The 19020-nt window shown below is 35.4% G+C and overlaps 1 protein-coding gene and 1 pseudogene across 2 annotated transcripts in view; one reads left to right on the top strand and one right to left on the bottom strand.

Annotated features, from left to right (window-relative positions):
• Window positions 1–19020, bottom strand: part of RSPO2 (R-spondin 2) — a 162991-nt gene that overhangs the window by 90910 nt on the left and 53061 nt on the right. The gene's annotated exons all lie outside the window — the stretch shown is intronic.
• On the top strand, window positions 9454–9802 carry LOC122211176 (annotated as a pseudogene).

Raw genomic sequence — 19020 nt, forward strand, 5'->3', positions numbered from 1 at the left:
GACAGGGAAAGGAATATGTGGATATATATAAAACAAGAAAAATTATCAGGCAGAACCCAGGTCAAAATACCTATATTACTAACAAGTATATAAAGAGAGAAAAACAGCATAAATATAACCTCTTTTTCTTAATTCTAGTTATTTGATTTGTGTTCCTCTTAAATTGAAAAGTAAGTTTGGTCTTTTATGAATGCTGGTATTTTAAGTTTGATCCTTTGTTAAATTAAATCCAGTTATTCACATTTTATCCCATTGAGCATTTTATGTAGGTGTTGAATGCCCATCTGTTTCTAATATACTCCTAACACTTTTTAAAAGTGTTCCCCTGTTTCAGAATTTAGCCCTTGCCAAGCAAAAAGAAATCTAAATTCCTTCCTAGTGAAGGAATCCATTCCTGACAAAAGGTACAAATTTCTAACTCTAAAATAATGGGACTTAACAATGGGCTGTTGGCCTCTTAGCTTTGCTCCATCTTTGCTAGTACAACATTACAATTTCAACAAATTTTTAAAAGTAAACAGTTAACTTCATCATTCAAATTTATGAAATTGCTAATATTTGTGCTTCCCAATCCCAAATTCAAGATATAGGTTTAAAATGAAAAACCTTATCTCTGGCACCAATAACAAGAAACCTGCCTATTGGATCCTATACAAATTGAGTTGGGAACAGATCCTCCCACTAGAACTTGGCAACATTAGGATAAAAATCCTTTAATCATGTGAACTACCCAAGCTCAAACTCAACTAAGTAATCAAGGTCATGAGTTAAGGAGCTATGAAAGATTTGAGCAAAATGAAAAATTGCTATCTTAGGATACTTTACTAAGTTTTACACTAAGTTGTAAATATTTATAGGAAATAGCATCACGGAACATGCAATTTGATCTTTGATATAAAGACAACGAATGTTAATGCTCTAGATTATTATACTCACCATGCCCCAGAAAGAAAATAGACGTTAAAACTAACAATGTTGACAAAGCCTAGACAGAGAAAAATTTCTCAAATTTCCATTAACGTTTTAGAGGAGCTAGATTAGCATGAATTTATTCTAGAAAAAAATTGAGAATAAAAGACAAACTTGCACCAAGAATTCCAAAATTTTACAATCTCTAGAGTTAAACCATATTTCTCATTATCTCTTCTCAGCTTTTATCATGAGTTCTGTAACAGGTAACAATATTGTTAAGTAAAAGCCTTATAAAAATTTAACTTCTCTAAGTACTAGCTTTGGAGAAATCCTTATTAATTGGCTACCTAAAAATTTGTTAATTATTTAATAATTTATAATTCCATTTTATTCACCTACAATGAATGAATGACTTAATAGGTCTTTATCTCTAGAAGTAATCCTTGGGAAAATATTATTTCTAAAAATTTATAAGCCCCCCCCCAACATGGAAATCATCTTTAGAGATGAATATTCTTAATGACATCAGGATTAAAGGTCTTTAATTAGATGCTCTTGCTTCACTTACAAAAATATGTATCTCACTGTACAAAAACTCAAGGCTACCAAGAGATTTTAAAATATGGGGGGAGAGAGCTAAATGGAGTTATGGATTTATTGTAACATGTGAAGTGCTAATAACTTGAAAACAAAAAAGGAAAAAAATGAGCACAGTTATATGCTCATTATTTGCCCATGCCAGTGCCATTTGAGCCATAATCCCCATAGTTGGGCACCTGAGAAGTACATTTACAACCACAGTTAACTGTGGCCATAGTGTGATTCACTGGGCAGTTTTTTTTGTTGTTGTTTTGTTTTTTTTTTTTTTTACATGGAACAGGGAAGCAGAAAGCCTCTATGAGGCGTGACTCATGCATGCTTCAAGTGGGACAGCTAAGATGTCATAGAGAAGCCCAGAATAATCAATAACTGCAGGCCAAGGAAAGATAATGAACTAAGACAAAGTTGCAAAATAAACATGAAGTCTTACATGGGTCTGTTTGAGGGCGCAACAAACATATCCATAACATGAGAAACACATTCTCCTTCTAACTTAACAAGTCAGACATCATTAACAATCAAGACAGTCTGCCCAAACTTGAGGAGCAAGCAGCTCAGGTTGAACATAAAAATTCAAAAGAATTAAATGGGATTTCAAAATTCTCCAAAAACATGTTTTCAAAATGGTCGTTAATACCCTAAGTAAAATGACAAGTCACATAAATGGAAAAAAGTAGTTATGTATATATAGCCTCTTATAAAAAATAAAATCCTAAACCCTCAATTTAGCATATACAATTCCCCAAATGATGAAGTATTTCCCATAATTAACATTCATTTTGAAAGCCAAGCCCTATAAGAATTATTCCTTTTCCTCCCCTAAAACTCTTTGACACAAAAATATTAATGCATATCCCTATACCAGACATTAATTCTGACAGATAATAGGGGAGAAAGTGTATAATTAAGGATCAAAACACACTCATCACAAAACTAAGCTACTCAAGAGGGCAAATACCACCACCAGAATCATATGCTCTTCAGCTTCAACAACTACTAACACTATTAATTAGTTGATGAAATCTGAGAAAAATATAAGATGGCTTGAGACTGCTCATTTTTTTTCAACGATACATGATGTTTTTGAGACAAAAAAATCAGATCTTCTGTTATATAAAATAAGCCACTCACCTGAATCTGTGAGAAAGAAAAAAATTTACTCTATAAAACTGTTCTAGTGCTAAAAGTAAGCTTAAAGTTAGAATGTGTGCAGTCCTATAAGCCATAGCTAGAAATTGCTGTGTAGCACAGATTTCCTTTGCCAAGGTTGGCTTGGGCTTTCACAACATACTTAAGCAACCCTATGGAAATGTTGACAGACTGCTGGTGCTAATGGTAACTCCAACATGAGATCTAAATATATACATTTAGGAAGATTGTGAAACTACCACTCTCGCACAGTTCCATGTTTATATAAGAAGATAATCCAATTATTTAAATAGAGAAAAACAAATTGCTCACAAGCAGAGCCAGAATTTTATTCCAAAAAGTGCTTAAGTACATCTTACACTAACACTTCTTCAAAATAGCTTTACATGCTTTGTAAGGGCCATAGTGTCTGACCTGCCTAATTGCCTGTAGAAAAAAATCTCCCCCATTTGGACTACACAAAAATTAAATTGTTTTTAAAAGGGGAGGATGGGAGGGATGGTGTCTATTCAATATATATTCCCATCATGCACAAGCTATTCAACTATTCCACATGTACACCTGCTTCCTAGAATAGAAACTAGTTTGGTAACTCCTGCTTATTCCACTTTTAATTTTAAAACAATAAATGGAAAGCAAACTGGATGGCTTATTTGGTGTCATAAACACAGCCCTCAAGAAGAATCTGTGTCATAACTAACCAGATTAAAGACTCCATGTGTTTTAGATGTGGAAACTTCCATGGATCATACCACTGTGTCTGAAAATTGAGAATAAACACTGCTAGCTATGCTGTCCCAGAGAAAGGTTTCTTCAAAGATAATAAAATTTTTTTAAGCTGCATTAATGAAAAACACACTAACAAACCCTTAGGGCTGACAAACATTATTATGCAACAATTATTAAGGACTACACTGTGAAGCAAGGGAAAAAAGTAAAAGCTTTATTACATTCAATGTAGGTCACTCTTGTTAAAACCACACACACACACACACACACACCTGAACAGAAGTGAGAATGATTCACTATTAAATCTCCAGACCTACAGAAGATAGTTTTCAATTTTTAAATCGATTGCATTTAACATTTATAAACAGTTTATTTTAAAATGCTTTGTCAATATGCCTCACAGCATTCCTTACCTCAGACCCAGTTTGAAATCTAGCTGTTTAACCATATTTATTCTGAGAAAATTCTGTCTACTCAGAACAAGAAGCAATGAAAAAGAGGAAAGTCAAAAAGGGTGGGTGGGGGAGAAGAAAACGAACTTTGGAGAACCTAATACGTGACAAACTGCAGGCTACATGCTTTCATACTTTTTGAAAGTAATGCTTATTACTCATAATTTCTGTTTATCAAAGTGAATAAACAGATCAGAGAGTTTAAGAAACCTTTCCAAGGTCATACAGTTTGTTTGTGACAAATTTGAATCCAGCTCTCACAAAAGCCATGCTTTTTCTTTCCCCATTAAGAGATATATGTATAGCACCTAGGGGAAAAAATGCATTCTAGCATGATTAAAACTGTGAGTTTTTCAAATTAGGCTGTGCCTTTTAATTTGCTCCCTGCACTTTGCTCTGTTTTTAGCTGCAGCAAAATAACCAAAATTCCTTTTGATGATTAGTCACTAAGAGCACTATACTAATTCTTTCCTAACGTAAGTAGGAATATATTAAGTCTCATAAACCAACCAAATTAAGATGTCATTCACAAAAACATTTCAGAGTAACACTGCTGATACAACAGAAAGGAGAACAGGGAGAAATTGAGTTACAGGGTTCTCCTAGCAGAGGTTAAAGAGAATCTTCAGAATTATAAATGGAAAGTATTTCACTGTTTGGGCATACAGCAAAAGGCCAGCACTTCTTCAATAGGGATCTCTACTTAACAAGTTCAAAGAAAAAACAAAAAAACCTACCCAAACCATACAATTTCCTGCAAATGGGCCACTCTCCTGTCTTTGAAGACAGATGCTATCCTGGCTAAAGGGCCTTTGAAGTAACACAGCAAGCATACCTGTGTAATTAGAAAGGCTGGGGACACCATTCAAATGATCCAAAACTAGACTTTTAAGATGTGCTAAAGTGGGGAGATATAGACTAACATTCTGATGCAGGAGAAACCTCTGTTCTAAACAGATTTGGAGACCAATTTGCCACTGCTTTCTGACCACAGTTCTCCTCCATTTCCTCCAGGCCTTGGAAGACAAAAACAAATTGCCTATTAATGAAAAACTATAAATAGTGTTTGGTCACTCTCAAAAAGTGGCAAAACTATATATGTATGTGTTTACAGACACAGGTGTATAGATAGCCATAGACATGGATATATGCCTACATTTACAGATTATATACAGACGTATGCATGTGCTATTTTTTCTAAACCATTTCAGTAGTGGTGGCAGACATTATGCTCTTTTATCTCTACATTTTTTCAGTGTTCACTACATATTTCCAAAAATAAGGACATTGTCTTACATCAGCCATATTGATATAATACTATTTTCTAATCCACAGTCCATATTCAATTATTCCAATATCATTTATATCTATTTTTCTCCTACACTAGAATCCCATCCAACTTTATGCACTGCATTAGACTGTCTTTTTTAGTCTCCTTAATCTGGAACACCTCCTCTTTCATGAACTTGCATTTTGGAAGAGAATAGGTCAGTTATTTACAGAATGTTTACTTGGGTTTGTCTGATACTCCCTCATGATTGGCCACACATTCTTTGGATAATGTATGAAGTGATGTTGTGTCCTTTCTTGTGCATGCCAAGGAGCAACAAATGAATTTGGTTCCATTACTCATGATATTAACCTTGATCCCTTAGTTAAGATGTTATCTTCCAGGTTTCTATACTATGAAGTTATTACTTTCACCTCTGTAACAAGTAATTTTTGAAAAAATACAGTAAGATTGTATAAATATCCTGTTCCTCATCATAATTATGCACAATAGTTATAGTATTCTTTTTTATGCTTGCCTAAATGAACTATTACTCTGATGGTTCTCAAAGGTGATTTTCTAACTCCATCATTCCTTCTCCATTGATAAGGGGGAATTCAGTTGTTAGGAGGAGCTTCCCCTTCTCCCTCATTTGTCTGTTTTTATCAGTAGGGAACCATGGATTTTATTCAGTGGACTGTCATCTGTTACTGTATTTAATGCTCAACTTATCCTAGATTTGTTCAGTGAGAGCACTACAAGGTACCATGGTTTTTAAATTTTATTTTATGTGCATGCCACCAAGTGTTTTGGGTAAACATGAAGATTTAATTTATCCTGGAAGAGCTAAGAAATAGGTGGTAATAGAAGCTGGGTATTAAAGAGAAAGCAGAAGTTTGAGGAGGATATCTCAAAGAGAGAGAGAACAGTATGTATGAGATGTATGCACAGTGTTGGGGAATGCAAGGAAAAAAATGTTTAGTAGATCAGACAAATCTTGGCTTATTTTATTGACAATCTATCTTTCAGCCAACAGCAAAATCAACAAAAGGTGCCACTCAGTACTTAACTTGGATTCAAGGAAAAATGTGTTGAGAACACAAATTATTATGTTACTGGGGAGTTTATAATAGAATACAGAAACTGTGACCCTAGATATAATTGAAGACTTCAGGAATGTGTATTTTTTTTAAGTTTGAAAGGAAACAGTTTTGGATTTGCAGTCAATGTTTCTAAATTAGAACAGGGGTTAAGAGAACATTTTCAGAATAAGAATCCACTTGTATAATCCCAAAGGGGAAAAAAATGAGTGACATTCTACAGAAATCAAATTGGTTTGATAGCAAGTTCCCCAATAAATTCAAACATTTCAAGCAACATATACAACAGTATATACTCAGGAGAAAAATAATCACAAATGAAATGTGAAGGAGGTTAAAGTTTCTTAAGGTTTATGAATTTTTTTAGAGCAAAATTAACAAAAAGGAAAAGTTAAACCCAACTATTAAGATATGGGTAACATTACATGAAAGAGACAAATTTTTATTTTCTGCTTTCCTTTTTATAATTGTTAAAAATAAAGACCTTCAAAGTGAAGGAAAATCAAGTATGGCTTAGGAAAAAATTTTGAAAAATAAGATATGCAAGATGTTAATGAATTTTATGTTTATATTCATTAATTTTGAGAAGTTAGTTTTTGAAAAAATGAAACAGGAATTTAAAGAAGAGAATTTGATTTTCAGTAAACTGAACTTCAAAATCTCCAAATTCTAGATGAGGTTTTAGGACATCAGAGTTGTAAACACTTTTGGTTTAGAACAATTATTATAAACAGATATCCTGGTATTTTTAAGTCACTAAGAATAAGTCATATCAAAACTAGGTTCATTATTTTAAAAAAAAGTATCATTCCCGTTTTCTCTCCCTGTTATATATCAATATCCCTATGCACACATAGATCTATGAATAGAAGTAAAGGCATGGAAATGCACACATATAGTTTTGATAAACTATTTGAAAGTAAGGACATCACAATACTTCAGGTGAAATTTAGCATACTCCTTCTGAGAATAAGAACATTGTCTTATGTAATCACAATACCATTGCAGGACCTCAGCAATTTAACATGGGTAAAATATTACTAATATGCTGTGTATATTCACATTTCCTCAACTATTCCAAAATTGTCCTGTTTTTCCCATATATCCAGAAACCAATCAAATGTGCACTGCATTTGGTTTGTTTCCTGGGTCCTTTTAATTAGGAATACTTCATCCATTATTCTTTGTCCTTCTAGACATTGAGATCTTTTAGAGCTCAGGCCAGTTATCTTGTAGACAATCTTACAATATTGCATTTGAATGACTGTGGCCACATAATTAGATTAACCATTTTGCCCTCATTAATACAATAATTTTATTAAGGCAGGGATCATCACCATCCTAACACCATTAGGTGAAAGTTTATTGGGAAAAAATATTGCCTAGGAGATTACTTATTAATTCCAAAGGGGGAAGTATGCCTTTATTTCACAAGCAGACCAGAGTATACCTCATTAAAACTTACCACATTCAGTCCAGGGACCAAACACTGCCCACAACAGACAAGGAAAGCCGCTACAGACAAGTGGCCTGAAGGGTAGAGTGGCCAGGACAAAAGAGCAGAGTGTACACAGCATACATTGCAGATACTCCTCAAATGCTAGACCCTGGGAACAGGGGACACTACACTGCGGGTCCTAAAGAACCTCTTCTTCAGAAGACCATTACCCTCAAGACCAGGAGACATAGCTGATTTTCCTAACACAGGAACAGACACTCAGATAAAATAAGAGAGAAATTTGTCCCAAATGAAAGATTAGGACAAGGCCATAGCCGGAGACCTAAGTGAAACAGAAATATGTAACATGCTTGATAGAGAATTTAAAGTAATTGTCATAAAGATACTCAGTGGACTTAAGAGAAGATTAGAAGACATGAGTGAGACCCTTAACACAGAAATAAGGAATAACACAGAGTTAAAGGGATCAATCTATAAAACGAGAACCAGGCATAATGGAATGAACAGCAGGCTGGAAGGAGCAAAAAAACAAATTAATAACCTAGAAGACAGAGTAATGAAGCTAAGCAAGGAGAAGAAAAAAAAGGCAAAACAAGAAGAGACTTAGGGAACTCAGTGACTCCAACTAATGTAATAACATTTGCATTATAGGAGCTGGAGAAGGGAGAGAAAAGGGGGCAAAAAATTTATTTGAAGAAATAATAGCTGAAAACTTTTCCTAATCTAGGGAAGGAAACAAATATCCAGATCCAGGAGACACAGAGAACGCCCAACAAAATCAACAAAACCAGATCCACATCAAGATATATTATAATTAAAATGGCAAAATATAGTAATAAAGACAAAATATTAAAAACAGCAGGCAGGACAAAAGAAGATAATTATGTACATGGGAAATTCCATAAGGCTATCAGGGGATTTTCAGCAGAAACTTTCTAACCCAGAACGAAGTGGCATGATACATATAAAGTGCTGAATAGGAAATAGGTGCAGCAAAGAATATTCTATACAGTAAAGCTATCATTCAGGATAGAAGGAGAGATAAAGAGTTTCTCAAACAAAAGCTAAAAGAGTTCATGACCACTAAACCAACCTTACATGAAATGTCAAAGGAGACTCTGAATGGAAAGGAAAAGACAATAAAAGTAAGCAAAGTGGGAAGCACAAAAGCAGTAAAAATAAGTAGATCTCTAAAAATCAGTCAAGGGATTCACAAAATTAAAGGATGTAAGGGTATGACACCATAAACCTAAAATGTGGAGTGGAAAGAAGTAAAGAATGGGTTCAAACTTGAGCGACCATCAACTTAATCTAGACTGCAACATGCAGGTGTTATATACAAGCCTAATGATAACCACAAATCAAAAAACAATGATATGCAAAAAATGAAGAGAAAGGAATCCAAATACATCACTAAAGAAAGCCCACAGAGAAGAGAACAAGAAACAGAGAAGAACTACAAAAACAATCATGAAACAAGAAACAAAATGGCAATAAATACATACCTATTAATAACTACTTTGAATGTAAATGGACTAAACGCTCCAATCGAAAGACAAAAGATGATAGAATGAGTAAAAATACAAGACCCATCTATATGCTGCCTATAAGATACTTATTTTAGACCTGAAGACACCTGCAGATTGAAAGTGAGGGGATGGAGAAACCTCCATCATGCAAATAGGAGTGAAAAGAAAGCCAGGGTAGCAATACTTAATATCAGACAAAGGAGACCTTAAAACAAAGACTGTAGGGGTACAGGCTTCAGTGGCAGAGGGCTCCATGTTGGGTAGTGAGGTGGCTGCTGTGGTGGAAGAGCTGGTTTTGGGGGTGTGGCAGGCAGCCAACTAAGAACAGTTCTACTCCCACTCGAAGAGTGAGAAGAAATTGAAGGTTCACTTGGAATTCATCCTGTGCCATTTGCCTGACTACTGCGACTCACCCAATGGCGGTGGCTGCTTGGCCCAGCTTCTGTTCCTCTCCATGGTATAAGGCCAACAACCTCTTTCTGGGTTGCAGTTACAACAAAGGCCTTTTAGACAAAGTGATGGAAATGGCTGCTGGATTTGAAGTGGAAGACCTGCCACAGTTTACTACCAGAAGTGAATTAATGAAAAAGCATCAAAGCTAAGGCAAAAGATTCATCACATTTTCAATATCAGCAACAGGCTTAGGAAGGAGGCTGGGATGAATGTGACACTGACCACAGCAGCTCTCTTAAGATTCCTGATATTTCCAACATGTAGGAAAGAGACAGTTGGAATGACAGTCTTGTCTAGATTGGAATTTTAAAAGGTCTTGTGCTTCCAGTAGCCATCATTCTAAAAGTGTGCACGGATATTTATGTATTTGTAAATCATGTACTTTTTTATTTTCACTTTTTGAATGTCAAACTTTGTTAAAATTCCTATTTTTTATGGTGATATAATAATTGCAGGTAATGAATTTTACAATGTGGAGTTCCCCCCACCCCCAAAAAAAACAAAAAAAAAAAAACCAAAATTTTAAATGTTTTATTATTTATTTTTGAGAGTGAGAGAGACAGAGCACAATCAGGGGAGGGGTAGAGGGAGAGGGAGAGGGAAACACAGAATCTGAAGTTGGCTCCAGGCTCTGAGCTGTTAGCACAGAGCCCAACGCAGGGCTCGAACTCAAGAATCGTGAGATCATGACCTGAGCCAAAGTTGGACGCTTAACCAAATGAGCCACCCAGGCACCCCAACATTTGCTATGACATGACTGGAGCTGGAGAATACAATTCTAAGTGAAATAAGTCAAAGACAGACAAATACCACATGATTTCACTCACATGTAGAATATAAGCAACAGAAAAAAAAGATGATCAAGGGAAAAAAAGAGAAACAAGCCAAGAAACAAGCTCTTAACTGTAGAAAACAAACTGATGGCTACCAGAGGGGAGGTGGGTAGGGGATGGGTAAAATAGGCAAAATAACTTTGTACTCGTTTTGATGAGCACTGGGTGGTTCATGGAATAGTTGAATCACTATACTGTACACCTGCAACTAATATAACACTGTATGTAACTATAGTGGTATTTAATTTAAAAAAAAAGAAAAAAATAGACACAAAAATGTTAACATAGTTAATGCAAAGAGGTAAAATGAATCAATCTTCTTTATACTCTGCAGTACTTCATAAATGTCTTGTAATGAACATACTTTTTTAATAGGAACAATGCCATTTTGAAAATAAAAGGTAACAGCAATTATTCTGCCTTAAAATGCTTTAAAAATTATTTAAAGAATAATTTGGTTTTTAAAAATAATTTTGGTACCAAATTACAATGGACCCCTTCTCTTCATTTCTTAGGTTTTACTTTTAGTTATCCAGAGTTTCACATATGGAATGCAGAAAAAACAAATCCTTCATTTACACCAATGATTTACATCAAAGAACAAAGGAGGACACATTCCCTTTCAACAACATGCACTGAATGAGCATGCTCAGCCATGAAGAGGAACTAATTGGACAGGGAAGAGTTACTGTCTCTTTAAAAGACACATAAAATCCTAATTTGCTTAAAATACACACAGGAACCCAAAGGCCTTAATAGCCTTAATTACGATTTCCTCCAAGTAGAACATTTGTAAGCCTTAGATCCCTTTACCAAGTTTATTGCCAATAATTAGGCAAAATACACAGAACTGAAAGTGTGTGCATGTGTGTGTGCTTAAGTTTAATAGAATCAAGAAACATTTGTGTCATTTGGTCACAATTTTCAATACAGAATGCAAATAGAAAAGGAAGAGAGATGGAAGAATTCACAATAGGCAAAAAAAAAAAAAAAAAAGTATTTCTAGATTAGCTCAACATCTAAATAGAGCATTTGGATCTTGTCCATTCAAATTATTTAAGTATTCCTTAAACTTTCCAAAAACATATTTTGAGAGACAGCTGAGACCAAGATTGGTTTTGAAAACTGCAGAGCTATATGAGCAAGTAACACTTGAAAGCCTTGTTTGCAAAATGTGGTTCTCAGCCCTGTAGCAGCAGCATCACCTGGAGGCAGAATCTCAGGCCTCACTCCACACCTGGTGAACTGAAATCATTTTAAAACACGGTCCCTGGTTGATTCTGCACATTGCTTTAAGGCATTCAGATCAAGGTTCTGAATGTAATACCCCCCTCCTCCCACCAAAAAAAGTATTAAGGAAAATAAATCTCTGTACCTGAAAACACTAAAATTATCTTTGTGCATCCCTACACATAGATTAAAATTGATTCAAAGGGGAATCTTATAGATATGTCTATCAGGAAAGCCAAAAGTCAAAAATGAAGTAGAATCTATTTTATTCTCTCAATCTTAAACTGCAAATTGAAAATGTGTTGATGTGCAAGAGAAAGGGTAGAAGATGTATTTCCCAGGGTTATTAGTTGATCATATTCAATCTACAGTATGGGAAATTACTAGGTCATAAAGTACAATCATAGTCAAGTACAGGCTACATAATAAAAAGATCTTCCAAAGAATTGAAAAATAAACTTTAGGAGTACACTAAATAATGGAGAACAAACAAAAATTAGGCAGTTTAAAGTTAAGGTTTTCAAGTTTTCATTCATTGAAATTTACCACTCTCATATTAGAATTTACCCTAAATTTACAACCCACACAGATCTGGCACTGATCAGAGTCTAATGGGTCTTGCCACATTGGATCAGACTCATGATCCTTCCTGTCCAGGATTCTGATGATGGCACCAGGGGACATGCTGTGGGGAGAATGGCTGTTCTTTGATGTCAACCTCAAAGGTTAGGAGTGTACCCAAAACATCCTAGTTCCCTGTAATAACCCATTATGAATCTGTAATCCACAAATTTAGTTAAATCATTTTTGAGGTTATTTATATTTTCCACCCCTACTTCCTCTTAGAGTAATCAGTTCCATAAGTTTATAACTAGTTGGGTAAGGTGATATTTTATAGTGCCACTGCTCACCCCATCTTGGAATAAAGTAGTTCTTACCATCGATACTATTCATATCCGTGCCATCAAAAAAACATGGCCATATCTCTTCCCAACACTTGTGTCTATAGATCCCTATTGTTCTTCTTTACTCCCCATGGATAGGTACTATGTATATTGACCTTTTTATAATCTTTCTTGTATCTTCTCCAATTTCATGATAGATCTTTGGTAGGGATTATCAGTCCATAACAAGGAATGGGTATGCTATTCATTTGTTTAAAGATAAGAGAATGCTCTCTACCTAATTTCAAAAGTCATTTCCTGATGATTTAAAACTTCAAAATTCTCAGGGATCTTGTAAACCCTCAATACTAATAACTTCAATATAAACTAGAAACTTCATATCCCATACTTATTCACCTTTTTTTGTTTGTTTTTTGTTTTGTTTTTGTTTTTTTTTTTGCCTTTATCCTTATATTTTTCCGCCACTGTGAACATAAATTCATCTGCCTGTTCCTATTGTCTGTATGCTCAGGTAAGCTCAAGAGCTTGCCCTAAGTTTTTCCCATTGGCTTGGCCTTCTACTACCTGGTAGAGATCAATGTTGATAGCCAAAAATAGAATCTGTATATGCTTATAAATTAGTAAGCTAATTTAAAACTACACTGCTCAATCTTTAGTATGCCCAGTTTGTTACATATTTCCTTTGTAGAAAAATGCCCCATTACACCTGTGATTCCTAGGCCTAAATTAGTTTGTGAACCCTAATAGAAGCCTAAGTACCCTCTTCAATTATATGGTAACAGTGGGTTTTTAGACATAAAATTACATCACTCTTTTCTGATATACATACATATTTAAATTCTTCAGTGTGACTAATAACTGAGCATGATTAGTCTTAGAAAAAAGAAAACATTATTCTCCCCAGCAGATTACTTAGATGTCTGTGGCACTATTTCACATTCTAAAAATAAAAAACCAAGTGACATCATCCATGAGTGTATTACAAGGACTACCTTGAGAAATTTTTTACTCTCTACAATCTGAACCCATGTGGTAAAGTAACAAGAACTTCAATCACAAAGATTTTCCCCTTGACCACACTTGTCAGGCTCCTGTTCCTCTTCTTTTTGAGTAGGCCTTGACCTTGGACCTGACCTTGCTGGGTCTGCATAGGCGAATAGTGGCAAGAATCCTGCTAAGTGAGTTTAGAGAGAATCCTCCTCAATTCTTGACGTCTGATCACATTCCTCATCCTCCACCCTTAATATCTGATCACTTTGGCCTACCTTTATCAATAATCCTTTAAGTTAGCAAGAATATCGCCCTACCCTCAGTATTTCCTTTTACTAAGTTTGTCCCCATGACCCTCTCCCCACCCTAATCCTTGACTGTAAATCTCCATTTCTTTCCTGGTTGTATTCAGAATTGCACCCAGTTCTATACCAAAGTCTCTTTTCTTCAGTTGCAGTGATTCCTGAATACAATCTGCTTTTACAACTATAACTATTGTCCAGCTCTAGTTCTCTTTGACAACCACAAACCAACTGTCAGCATCCATAAAACTTTTGAAGGTGAGGCTACAGAAAAAAGGAAATGTACTCTTCTAGAGAAGCACATTCTCCTAACTTCCACCACCCACTTGGGTGCAGGAGAAGAACTAGAGAGGAAATTAAGAGAGTTAGAAGGGAAGGTCCATCCTGAGGCTGAAATCTGAGAGTTAGGAGATGACTAAAGAAGATCTCCAAGAAGTGTCCAAAAACATCTAGAAGTGTCATCTATAGAGCAGGATAAAGATATTTTCTGACAGGTAGATCTCAAAAATATATATCCTTTGTACTCTTTCTAAGTTACTGAAGAATATGCTCCACAGAGAATTAAAAATTAAAAAAAAAAAAAAAGATGGACGGAATCCAGGAAACAAGGCATCCAACACAAGTTAGAGACAAAAGGAATCCCCAAGATGATGGTGAAGGAAAATGGCAGGATGAGATCTATGAAGGAGGCGGTAGGGCAATCAGTCCAGATTGCAGGAGATCAAACTCTGCAAGAAGTTTCTTCCAAAGGTTACAATTAATAAAACAATTATCTTCTCACACTCTAGGAAGAAATTTAGGAAGACCAAAGAAAGTTTATAGTTGAATTAAGGATGTCTGTATAGAATAGAAACCATCTCCAGAGAAAACAAGTAACACAGGGTAGGAAATGCAAAAATATATATGCACTATGTAACTCAGCTGTGCTTGCATGGTTATAGGAATAGAAACACAAGGTATTCATCCTTCCAAAACTATCCTCTAACTCTACTGGGAGGATGGGGAGGGGTAGCATACTTGTGTACAGTGAGGAAGGAACGTAGTGAGAGTAGGCTAAATCCTTATCTCCCACAGGGGAAACTGAATACATAATGCTTGAAACTAAAAAGTAGAGGAAGAGTAATAAAAGCATATTATAAAGAGTTATGAACATAAATACCCAAGATTCTAGAAGAGTTCAAAGTATGGAATGACTAAGTCATGGGGATAAAGGTACAGTATAGGAATATAGACAATGGTATTGTAATAGGGTTGCAGAGTGACAGATAGTAGCTATACTTATGGTGAGCACAGTGTAACAGGTCACGCTGTCGAATCAAATCACGATCTTCCACATGTGAAACTAACATAACATTATGTGTCAACTATACTTTAATAAAAAATTAAAAGAGTTGAAAGTACTTGGGGAAAAGGAGGCAGGAGGGCATTGGGACAAGGACAGTTTTTCAAAAGAAGCCTGGTCGAATTATTGGACTCCAAACCGTATCTTGTGTATAATTTTGATTAAAAACAAAATATTAAGACAAAAAAATCTGCTTATTCTTATATTTGTAATGAATGATTTATCCATACTTAGGAAATTCTATTTTATATAATGAAGTTAGAAGAAATTTCAAACTAACGATTCCATTACACAGCATTTACAAATTTAGAGAGAAATATGTAGTCGAATGTTAAAATACTACAATGTAAGTCCAGATATTTTCTAATTGCTACCAATTATAAAAGTAACAAAAAAGCCTTTAGAATCTGAGGGCTAATTCTAAAGTATCTTGCTTCATTCAGCAATTGAAGAAAACTTCATTTTTTTGACGTAGAGGAAAACAAAATATAATTTGCTATAATGTTTGTATTTACTGCATTGTGGATAAAGTTATAGCCTGAATTCATACTTGTATTTTCTTAATAAAAGGGGACTTCACTTACACTTCACTTCAATATTAGCAGAAAACGAGAGTCTCAAGACCAACACACAGTTCAGCCTTATTTCATGATGAGACTCTTTTGGGGTGGTAAATGAGCTCTTTTATTTTCCTTGAGGGGGAAATGAGGGCATCAGCCTTCTAAGTTACTGTGATGCATTTTTTAAGTTTATGAGAGAGAGCTCGTGCACAAGTAGGGTAAGGGCAGAGAGAGAATCCCAAGCAGGCCCCTCGCTCTCAGGGCAATGCCCCACATAGGGCTCCACCACACCAACCAGGAGATCATGACCTGAGCTGAAATCAAGAATTGGACTCGTAACCAACAGAGCCACCCAAACACCCCTGTCATGATACATTCTTATATCAAATATTGAGTTTACAAGGAAAGAATGCCTATATTAATGATACATGGCATTTGTTATAAATCCTTCTCACACTGTGGCATATTAACCAATATTTCCCAAATTTCCCTTAGGTCAACATTAGAGACCTCAAGCGGCCAACCAAATTAACTAGGACCACATCAAACAAAACAAGGCCACACAGAAGTACTTTCCTACACAAGAGACAAAACAATACATGTATGATTTCAACAGTTTCTCAAGCTGTTCCAGTGTTGGCTGAAACTTATAACTTTCCAGACTTCGCAAAAATACGGATATTATCCAGGCCTGAGGAGTTTCATATTCAGTAAGAATTAAATCTCTTTGTTCCTCTTTGCCAAGACGTCTCAAAGTCTTAAATGAGAATGGGAAAGGGGGTAGGGAAATGATAGAAAATCCAGATAAAGCATTAAAAATAAATTCATGTATCACCAAATGTGAAGATTTTTTTCCCGTAAAACATGAAGAATCTAAAACCACCAGCACCCTGAATTTCATGCCTTCACGATCGATTAGAGAACTTGGCTTTTATATTTAACAATTCCTACTTTAAAAAAACAGACTTCATGCCAGCCCAAGAACTGCACATCTTAATGCATATATGTTTAAAATAGTTTTGAAAACTGGTGTATGGTGGTATATACACTTAAATAAGTGTAGCCAATGCAATATAGATTATTTTAAATATAAATACAAGAGAAGGATCAACTTAATACAAGATTTATTATTTCTGGTCAGTGAACCTCATAGTCACTAATATTTTCAAGCCTAACAAAAGGAATACAACTCACAATGTTATAGTGAGCTACCTGGCACTGAGTCTTGTTACTAATAAAATACTACCCTTCCCAACTTTTATTTTTATTGGATCTTCTGCAAAGCTGACCCACACTCCATGGTAGCCTTTTCCTTTTGTGGGCTTCCCCAACCTTTGGGTCTGAGCCACACTGGAGTCACATGGTCATGTGCTACTGTTAAACTTCCCTTTGAGAGTTTCTATTTTTCACACTGTTCATTCAAATCAAGCTGGTGAGAAAGACCACAAGCACCTCCTTTTATTAACTTTTTTGTTATTCTCTGTGATAATGACAATATCAGTCTTAGGAAGTGCTAAAGCACTTGCCAATGGAGTGCATGTTAAGGATATGACAGCCACATTGTTTTTTCCTTGCAAATATAGTAATCCCCTATTGGTATGTAATGTTCTTCTCAAGATGTTCTTTAAAAGAATAGATTTCGGTGCCTTTTAGTACTAGTGATAGGAAGACTAATAGGTAACTTACCTTACCAGGTGTCAGACATTACTCGTTGCCTACCATTCTTTCAGGACCCCACTTTTCTTCAAGGAGGCAATAGGAGGCATTGATTGCATGGCACTCCAGGCAAGGGACAAGGGTTTATGCCTGCTGGGGCTGTCTCTCATTTTTTATAAGAAACCAATAATTTTTCCAGAAGCTAGTTGCCAACACCTAAAATCTTCACTCTCCAATGTCCCCTTCAGTCTCTCTCCCGCATTTTTATGACCATATTTCTCACTGCAGAACTTGGGCTTTCCACACGTCTACACACTTTCATGCTTCCAACTCTCCCTTCCATCTGATCTTTCCTTTAACTACGCTTCAAGAGGGATTTAAGAATTCAATATAAGTATTACCACTTCCCTTGTTTAAAAGTTCACTATAGTCTCCATTACTCCAAAACCAAGCCCACCCAGTCTTATCTCCAAGCTAGATTTCATCCCTCCACAAAACACCAGCCCTAAATTCTTGGGCTTCTGTTTTCACTCTTCACCATTAATCCCTAGAATACCTCACCCCTATTTGACCTTATTTTTCTAGTTACTTAATATGCCTAATTCAAGGCTCTTATATGGCTCTATTTCATTTATTTAGTCATTCAACAATTATGATGTCTGTAGTATATAGAACATAAGGAATAATGATAAGTAAATGACACCGTTTCCTAACTTAAAAAGGAATATGCAATCCCCTCCAGGAAGCTGCCTCTGATATTCTTTAACCACTTTGAAGGGTTAAAGGGTCACTGTAATATGCCCATGAGACATGCTAGAGTATCTTCTATTACTATATTTGTTACATTATGATGAAACTACCCAGCTGTCGGTCTCTCCCAGTAGAAGAAAAGTTCTTCAAAGGCAAATATCACCTCCTGTATATTTTGATGTGCCCAGAGTCTACCTCAGTGCTTCACATCTAGTATAGATGTTTGCTATTAGTTCGGAATATATTGCTAAAACGCAGCACCTTTCAACTAACAAGCTGTAACATACATAGCTTTTACTTGGCTTGTTAGAAAATAAGGCTCCTAGTTTCCAGGAGCAAACAGTCTAATTTAACAAGATATGTATTCCAGATAAGCCAAATTTAGTGCAACATTAAATAATAAAGGGAAAAATCACTAAAGTTTCGTCTCAATCATTTTAAACAATTTTATGACAATGTTTTATATATTTGAAAGGCTAATCAATTGTATCTCTTTGCCAAACAAATCATTAACCAATGTACTGAGACAGTCTGACTCACTGAGATATGTAAATAAACTTTTTCTCCCCAAACCTGCCCCTTCTGCTATCCTGAGTTTTCACTTTCTAGTCAAGTATCAGCTCTCTAGGTATTGAACATAGTCCATAAATGAAAGTCGGTCAAAATTTATTATAGTTCTTTCAGATATGAAGCCGAGTTCTTTTTACTTTAAAACATCAAACTGAATTGAATGCAAAGTCATTCCTCCCCTCCCCACACATAAGCAGGAAAAATCTAATTCTGCAACAGCTTGGAGTAC

This window comes from Panthera leo, chromosome F2 (genome assembly GCF_018350215.1).
Source record: "Panthera leo isolate Ple1 chromosome F2, P.leo_Ple1_pat1.1, whole genome shotgun sequence".
NCBI classification, from domain to species: Eukaryota; Metazoa; Chordata; class Mammalia; order Carnivora; family Felidae; genus Panthera; species Panthera leo.